The following is an 8,217-nucleotide window of genomic DNA, read 5'->3' on the forward strand; positions in this document are numbered from 1 at the left end:
CGCACTTGGAGTATTGTGTACAGTTCTGGTCACTGCATTATAAGAAGGATATGGAAGCTTTGGAAAGGAGATTTACTAGGATGTTGCCTGGTATGGAGGGAAGGTCTTGCGAGGAAAGGCTGAGGGACTTGAGGCTGTTTTCGTTAGAGAGAAGAAGGTTGAGAGATGACTTAATAGAAACATATAAGATAATCAGAGGGTTAGATAGGATGGACAGGGAGACCCTTTTTCCAAGAATGGTGATGGCGAGCATGAGGGGGCATAGCTTTAAATAGAGGGGTGATAGATATAGGACAGATGTCAGAGGTAGTTTCTTTACTCAGAGAGTAGTAAGGGTATAGAGTGCTTTACCTGCAATGGCAGTAGATTCACCAACTTTAAGTACATTTAAGTCGTAATTGGACAAGCATATGGACGTACATAGAATAGTGTAGGTTAGATGGGCTTCAGATTGGTATGACAGGTCGGCGCAACATCGAGGGCCGAAGGGCCTTTACTGCACTGAAATGTTCTATGTTCTAATAGGCAGCCTGATTCATATCATGGAATGGGTTCCTTTCCATTTGCTGTATCTGTACTTCTACAACCATATACTACTTCTTGCTGGTGTATCCTGCCTTTGTGGGATGCCAGGATGTTGGTAATGGCTCCCTGAAAGCAGAATGCTTATGTGCTGGCACAAGAGTAAGTGGGCTGGTGCTGTTGGATTTTCTTGTCTCTACAGTTTGTGTGTGGGCTAGTTGGAGCTAGCAGCATTCAGAAACCCATTCGTAACTCACTTGAGTTTCCAGATCAAGTTTTCCCAATGGTTAGTTTCTATAGTGCATTTGGTTAGCTTTCAACTCTTGGTGAGTTGGGCTGCTAATAAAGTGTCTAACAAGCAATAATGAGGCCCATTTGGGAACTCGCTGCTGCCCAGTGAGAATCCTGCAATGCCTCCTGTGAAAAGCGAACAAGGCGTGGCACGATGATCTTGTTGTCAAGATGGGCCTTACTGAACAACTTGCTCAATTCTATCACTCAGGCAGAAGTGAGGACTGCAGATGCTGGAGATCAGAGTCTAGGTTAGAGTGATGCTGGAAAAGCACAGCAGTCAGGCAGCATTTGAGGAGCAGGATATCACTCGTCTACCATAGCACCTACTTCTCAGCCTAACAACATTTCACCAATTTGTTTTTGTGTGACTGACTTTCCATTGGTATTTCTGCTGTACAATTCCATTGCCTTCTTGTCACTGTCCCAGCTGCTTCTCAACATTCCTGGCTATGCTTTATCCGATTGCCAGATTCTGAAGTTGGAGACACAGCTGTAGCACACAATCAGAGGACCGGTGATCTTTAGAATCATTTTCATTTCAAACCAGAGGCAAGAGAATGTGTTGTTGATTATCATCAGCCATCCACCCTGATTTGATGTAGTACTTGAACACCAATTGTGAAAAAATACAGAGGGTAGCATCTGCACAGAATGTATTTGACTTGACTTTAATGTTATTGTCATGAGAACAATGACTAACAAAGCTGGCTGAATCCCGACAAACATGGCTACTAGAGTGGATTTCATGAAGGTTGCAGGGGAACTAGAAATCTAAATGACTCAATGTTCCCCAATCTATCTAACACAAATGCTTCTGCCCATGGTCATGACCAGTGCACATCCCTTGGGAGTATCAAGTTCCAATTTCACACTGATTCCACTCTTCATCATGTCCTAATTTTGGATAGATTAATACCTAATCTAGTCGATCAAAGTGGGTATCCTGAAATCATAATGGTCATCATTGTTAGATTTGTATACTGGAACAGTCTGTGACCATTTTTGCCTAACATATACCTCGTTATTCCATCACTATCATTAGATGACCAATAGATCAGAGAAGCGTACAGAAACATGCAGGGAGCAGCACCAACCAGGAAGTTGAGGCATCAGACATATGAACAGAAACCAAAGAGCAATTTGTATATTAACTATCACAAACAGCATGCATAAACAGAGCCCAGTGATCCAACAACCGATGTTGTATGGTAAATCATTGCACTTCAACACATTCTTCGTGAACGGTGGTGGGTCATCAAGTAAATTATGGGAAAGAGGAGGATCAATGAATATTTCCATCTTCATCGATGACCTAGTCCTGTGTAGGAGCGTTAAAGGGAAAACCTCAGCCAAAAATGCTGAAAGCATGATCTTTTAACAATCCTCCTGAGCTCCAACACTTTAGATACCATTCTCCTTCAATTCCAGTATCCCTCCCTGCCAACCCCATCACGTTTGATCCTCTCCATATTCCCACCCAACCTCTTTATTTAACTTTGTTTCCCTCTCCACAGGTGCTGCCAAACCGGCTGAGTTTGTCTGTGTGTTTGTTTCAGATTTCCAGCATCTGCAGAATTTTGATTCACCCTTTATTTAACTGTTGATCTCCACATTGTACCTCTTGAATCTCAGACTTTTCAATCACTATGCCAGGCACAGTAATGCACAGTTCCATCTTCGAATACAGGGTGATTCTGACCGCTGATGACTCTTTCCTGCATTACCTCTTTTTTTTCCTGTACTCCATCATTTCCCTCACCTATAGGTTGAGTTGTTCTTCCGTGCCTTTATCCTCGTTATCCATGCTGCATCCCAATATGTTGCCTCCAATGCCCACAATTCAGTTTACTAGCTTCCTTCCACAGCAGCGGACCTGATTATCCTACCCAATCTTTAATGCTTGGACCCCCAAGAACTGACTGCAGTCTTCACACTTGACCAATGGATAGGCAGTACCAATTGATGATTTTCTAGACCCATGACTAATCTGTATGCAGCTCCCTCACTGACTTACCATGACTCTTCTACTGGTTACACTGACAGACAGGATTGGTCGTGACTCATTCATGGCTGTGTAACGGTCTGGACCGCTGATCCCGACTATCCCAATTGACTAACTTGCCATACCCAAGCCTCTGGATGGATGTTGCTTATGTAAGATTGTTGTCACACAGTAATGTATAGCAACAGTCCACCTCCTTGACTGATAACTGCTGACAACCATGGCAAGCTGTGTTTGCACCAAATAGTCAAGACAGGAGTAGTGAATGTTTAATCTCTGTCTGAGTCCAGGGGTTCGCCTTGAGATTCACCCTAATTGAACCTCTGAGTTAAATGACTGTCCCTCAGGTGAACAGTACTGGCAGTAGCATTCCAATGAAAGATGCTGATGGGCTTCAAAGTGCAACATTGAAGTGCAGAACCATAATGTTAGTGGGTTAGCAATGTGTTATGAGTGTGTGGTGAGGCTGGCACATATCTGTCTGATGCCAATGTCCCTGGATGGGATTGCGTGGAGTCACTGCCCACATATCTTGGTGTCTACTATCCTGAATGGATTTTCATAGGGACAAGGGGTGAATTAGAGTTGCGAGGTAACTGCTGAGACTTCCATTTTGGGAATCTTCAAGTTTCTGCCTGGCAGATGGGAAAATGGGAAACTGCATATCAATGATGCAATGAGGCAATGGTGTCAGTCTAACCTATGCAACATACGCCTCTCACCACTAAGACATTAATTGGAAATAGAACTTTATGTCCTTGACATAAAGAATATTACTCTATTTTCTTGCCAATTACAATGATGCTCAGCGGGCATAAAGATTTCACTCATTGAGTTGGAGTCAATGATGCAAATATGTGTAAGTTACATAACTCTAATCTCTACATTGCATGATCAGGTAGGTTCTTAGGAAGGGTCACTGGACCCAAACTCGTAACCCTGATTTCTCTTCACAGGTGCTGCCAACCCTGCTGAGCTTTTCCAGCAACTTCTGTATTTGTTTATGATTAGGTAAGAACAATTACATCTGGAGATCAAATATCATGCTTGTTGTCTCAATAAATAAATTTGTAGAATTCTAATACATCTTAAAAGGTGGAAACTCCAGTTTAGGATGAATTTTATTTACTGTTTGAAAAGTAATTTTTGACTGTAAAAACATTGCTGTAAAATTCTAGATTTCATCTAGGCTTAAGCAATCAAAAGCAGTCGAGTCCAAAAGATTGCATGATTTCAAGCAAGATCTCCATCTGGCATTTGGAAATAAAGGGGTCAAAGGGTATGAAGGAAAAGCAGGAACAGGCTACTCAGCTGGATGATCAACCATGATCATATGAAAGGGCAGAGCAGACTCAAAAGGCTGAATGGCCAATTCTTGTTTCGATGGTTGAGCAAAGATGTACAAGCTCTCTACTGGTATGGTTCTGTACCGTCTTGATTTCCAGAAGACTTTTGGTAAGGTTTCACATAAAAGGGTCTCAGAGAAAATGAAAGCTTATATTGTAGAGGGCAACATTTTGGCATGGGTAAAGGATCAGCTAACTAGTAGGAAAGAGTAGGCATGCATGGATCATTACCTGATTGGCAAGTTGGGATGTGTGTTGGTGGCTGAAACTTATAGAAATTACTTGGATGAAGAGATCAAAGCTATGGTTTCTAAGTTAAACAATGACACAAAGATATGTAAGAAATAAATTGTGAAAAGAATCTGAGGTTGCAAAAGGATATACTGGGCAAAGATGTGACAACTGGAAAATATCAAATTGTCCATTTTTGCACAAAGAATAAAAAGGTATATTATCTAAGTAGTGGTAGTTTGCCAATATCTGAGGTACAGAGCAATCTGGACACCCTCGTGCATGAAATACAAAACATAAATATGCAAGTAAAGATTCAAATTCGTGTGTATGTCCACATATTTACCTTTTGCAATTCACGCACATGGACCCCCAGATCCCTATGTATCTCAGATTTTGCAAATTATTATCATTTAGATAATGTTTGTTTTTATTCTTTGTGTAAAATGGACTCTTTGTTGTTCATAAAAGAATACATTATACTGTATCACTGTCCACAGAATCCTCGAATGGTTGTGTTGGCTCTCTGTGAGAGAATTTAGTTCTTTTTGTCAAGATGGTAGCAGAGTCATGGCACAGCATGTGGGTTCCTTGCCCAGGGGCCAGAAGCCATCAAGTTCATCTGCTTTACTTTCTTTTTCTTTCCATGCTTTTTAAAAATGTTTCCATGTATTATGGTACCATACCTTCTTTTAACAACAGTGGCAAAAGGCATCTTCTCCCTGCCCAGAGCCAGTGATGAGGTGACTTCTAACAGATGTTAACAGATGTTCTAGAATGATGTTATGGGCCTGTTTAAGGATGGGAGGTATTCTAATATGGAAATCTCCTGGTGTGGTCACCTTGTCCAGGAGAGGTGGTCTTGGCCTGGAGTGGAGTTGTTGTCTGGGCATGGAGGTCTCCTACCAACATGGAGGACTTATCCTAGCATGGAGGTCTCGTCCTTGCTTTAGAGGAGGTTTCCAGGTCATCCAATGGCCCAGCGTGGAGGTCTAGTCCCGGCATGGAGGTCTTGCCTTGGCGTGGTGGTGGTCTTGGCCCATTGTTCCAGAGTACCTTGAACCCAAGAGCCATTAATTGAACTGTGAATAACTTATACTTTATTTTTCTTATTTATGACTTCTGTCGTTAACTTAGGTGCTATGGTATGGCCACTTATAAAACATTGCACTGTATATTTTCTGCAAAATACACGTGACAATAAAGTGTTATTCTATTATATTCTTACAGCCCATGTTTTATAACTAGACCTGGAAATCTTTTATCTTCAGTTAATTATCTAATTCCCTTGTGAAATTCATCTTTGAAACTGTCTCCACTAGTCTCTCAGACTATTTGCTTCCAATCCTAAACACATGCTGCGTAAAATGGCTTTCCCTCATGTTGTCATTGGTTCTATGTCAATCAGTTTAAATCTGTATTCTTTGGTTCTCACCTCATCCTATGAGATTCGAGTCTCACTATGAAATCTCCTCTTGATATTCTCTTCTCTAAGAACAGTGCCAGTGTTGCCAATCTATGCACCTAACTGAAGTCTCATAAATGTTTTCTATACCCTCTGCAATGTCTTCATACCCTTCCTAAATTGTTCCACCCAACTGTGAGTACACTATTGTATTTTGGATAAACGCATTTTTTTTTTTAAGTTTTATAATGATTTCCTTGTCTTTGCACTTGGTGGTGTTTTATTGTGAGGGTAGGAAGGTTCCATGGACTGTTAAAATGTGGCTCGGCTTTGTTGCTAATATCTGCCTCCATTTTTAGCATTTGTTAATTTTACTGACAGGGAGAAAGGAACAGACTATCAATCACATGAAAGGAAAACTTGAACTCAACATGGCCATTTGAACATTATGCTGAGTTCAAACAGTTAAAATGAATTTGTAAAGCTGCAGTGTAGGGACTATGAATTGCTGGAGTACTTTTCAATGAACTTACAGAATGAGTAAGATCTCTTTAAGCTTTATGGTCTGGAGTTTTTAAATTTTTCTCTTGTTAAATTATAAGAAGAAATATACTGAATTGTAAGTTAAAATGAAAAAGAAAGCTTTGCTTTGATTGACAGTCTATTTGGTGCAGTTTGGAAAAAGAAAATGATCTGTCCATGCAGTTTCTTTACAGATCTCTGTCAAAATCTATTATGAGCTATTTTGATGTTGACATGAATATTTGGTTCAGTTTCAAAAACTACAATTGTCTCAGCAGCAAATTCCATGTTCATAGTTTCATTGACAATTTAAAAAGGCTATTAAAGGATTAGCTTATTTGTTGTGGATCTGAATAGAAGTTTGTTTGATAAGAGCTTAATTCCCTCAAAAGATGTAAAAGCTTTTAGCTCAGTCTCAATCATGGGACCTTTTCACCTCTTGTGTATTTTTGAAGATTATGTGTTAATATTTGAGATTTATTTTTAATTTCACGCCATATGGCTCCAGAGGTAAGTGCTTGTGGATGCTGGGTGAGTGGTCATGGAGATCACGTGGTGTGAGTGGGAAATAAAGCGTTGTAAGCAGTGAGGACTTATTGTTTTTATAACAATTGGACTAAGTTCCAGATAAACCAGGGTACATTTCTAAACAGATTGCCATGAGATTTGTTCACTATTATGGTTATCTAGAATTTGTTGCTGCTCTGCTCTCCAGACTGAAAAACATGTTGAATCCACACTAGTCGTGCCTTTGTTTTTTCACATGCTTCAATTTTGTCGACAACCTTGTAATCTGGCATTTCATTTGAGAGACCCTGTACATCTGCAGTTGTTAGAGTTGTCCTTAAATGTGTTCTTGAACAAGCATACAACATTTTCAATTCTTAATTCTTTTGGCACTTCCCCTGCATATTGGAAGTATTGGAAGACAGCAGCCAATAACTACAATTTCCACTATTACTTCCCTCACCATCCTCAAATGCATCCCATTCTGTCCGGTTGATTTATCTACTTTTCATAAAGAAATCCTTTTTAATTATTTTTATTTCTTCATAAGACCTGGCTATCACTAATGGTCATTTCAAAAGTGGTTCACAACTACCTTCTTGAATGGCTTTAAGCCACATGGTTTAGATACATCCATAGAGCAGTTAGGATGGGAATTCAAGAATTTTGACCAAGCAGCCTCTACCCAAACCCCCTCTATTTTAATTTGTAGTTAAACAAATGTCAAAACTGCTCTCGCCCCACCCACTTTCACTACAATGGTGACAACAGCTTTCTCCTATCAGTACTCCTGTATTTAAATACTCCTAAGAACCCTCCCATTTACTGTATATTTTCCTATTGCATTTGACCTCCCAACATGTATCACCTCCTACTTGTCCAGATTAAATTCCATCTGCCATTTCTCTGCCCAACTTCCTTCTGTTCTGTATCCTGTTGCATCCTTTGATATTCTTCCTCACTGTCCACAACTTCACCAATTTTCATGTCATCTGCATACTTACCAGTCAGACCACCAACATCTTCATCTAAATCATTTCTATATATTACAAGCAACAGACATCCCAGCGCTGATCCTTGTGAAACACCACTGTTCATAGGTCTGCAGTCAGAAAAACACCCCTCCACAATTACCTTCTGTCTTCTATGGCCAAGGCAATTTTGTACCCAATTTTCCAACTCACCATGGTACTTAATCTTCTGGACTACCATGAGGGACCTTGTCAAATGCTTGAGTAAAGTCCATGTAGACAACATCCACTGCCCTACCCTCATTAATCATCTTCATCATTTCCTTGAAAAACTCAGTCAGGTTTGTGGAACAAGAACACCACTTTATAAAGTCATACTGACTATTCTTAAAAAAATTAATTCTTCTCTAAATGCAA

This window comes from Hemiscyllium ocellatum, chromosome 16 (genome assembly GCF_020745735.1).
Source record: "Hemiscyllium ocellatum isolate sHemOce1 chromosome 16, sHemOce1.pat.X.cur, whole genome shotgun sequence".
NCBI classification, from domain to species: Eukaryota; Metazoa; Chordata; class Chondrichthyes; order Orectolobiformes; family Hemiscylliidae; genus Hemiscyllium; species Hemiscyllium ocellatum.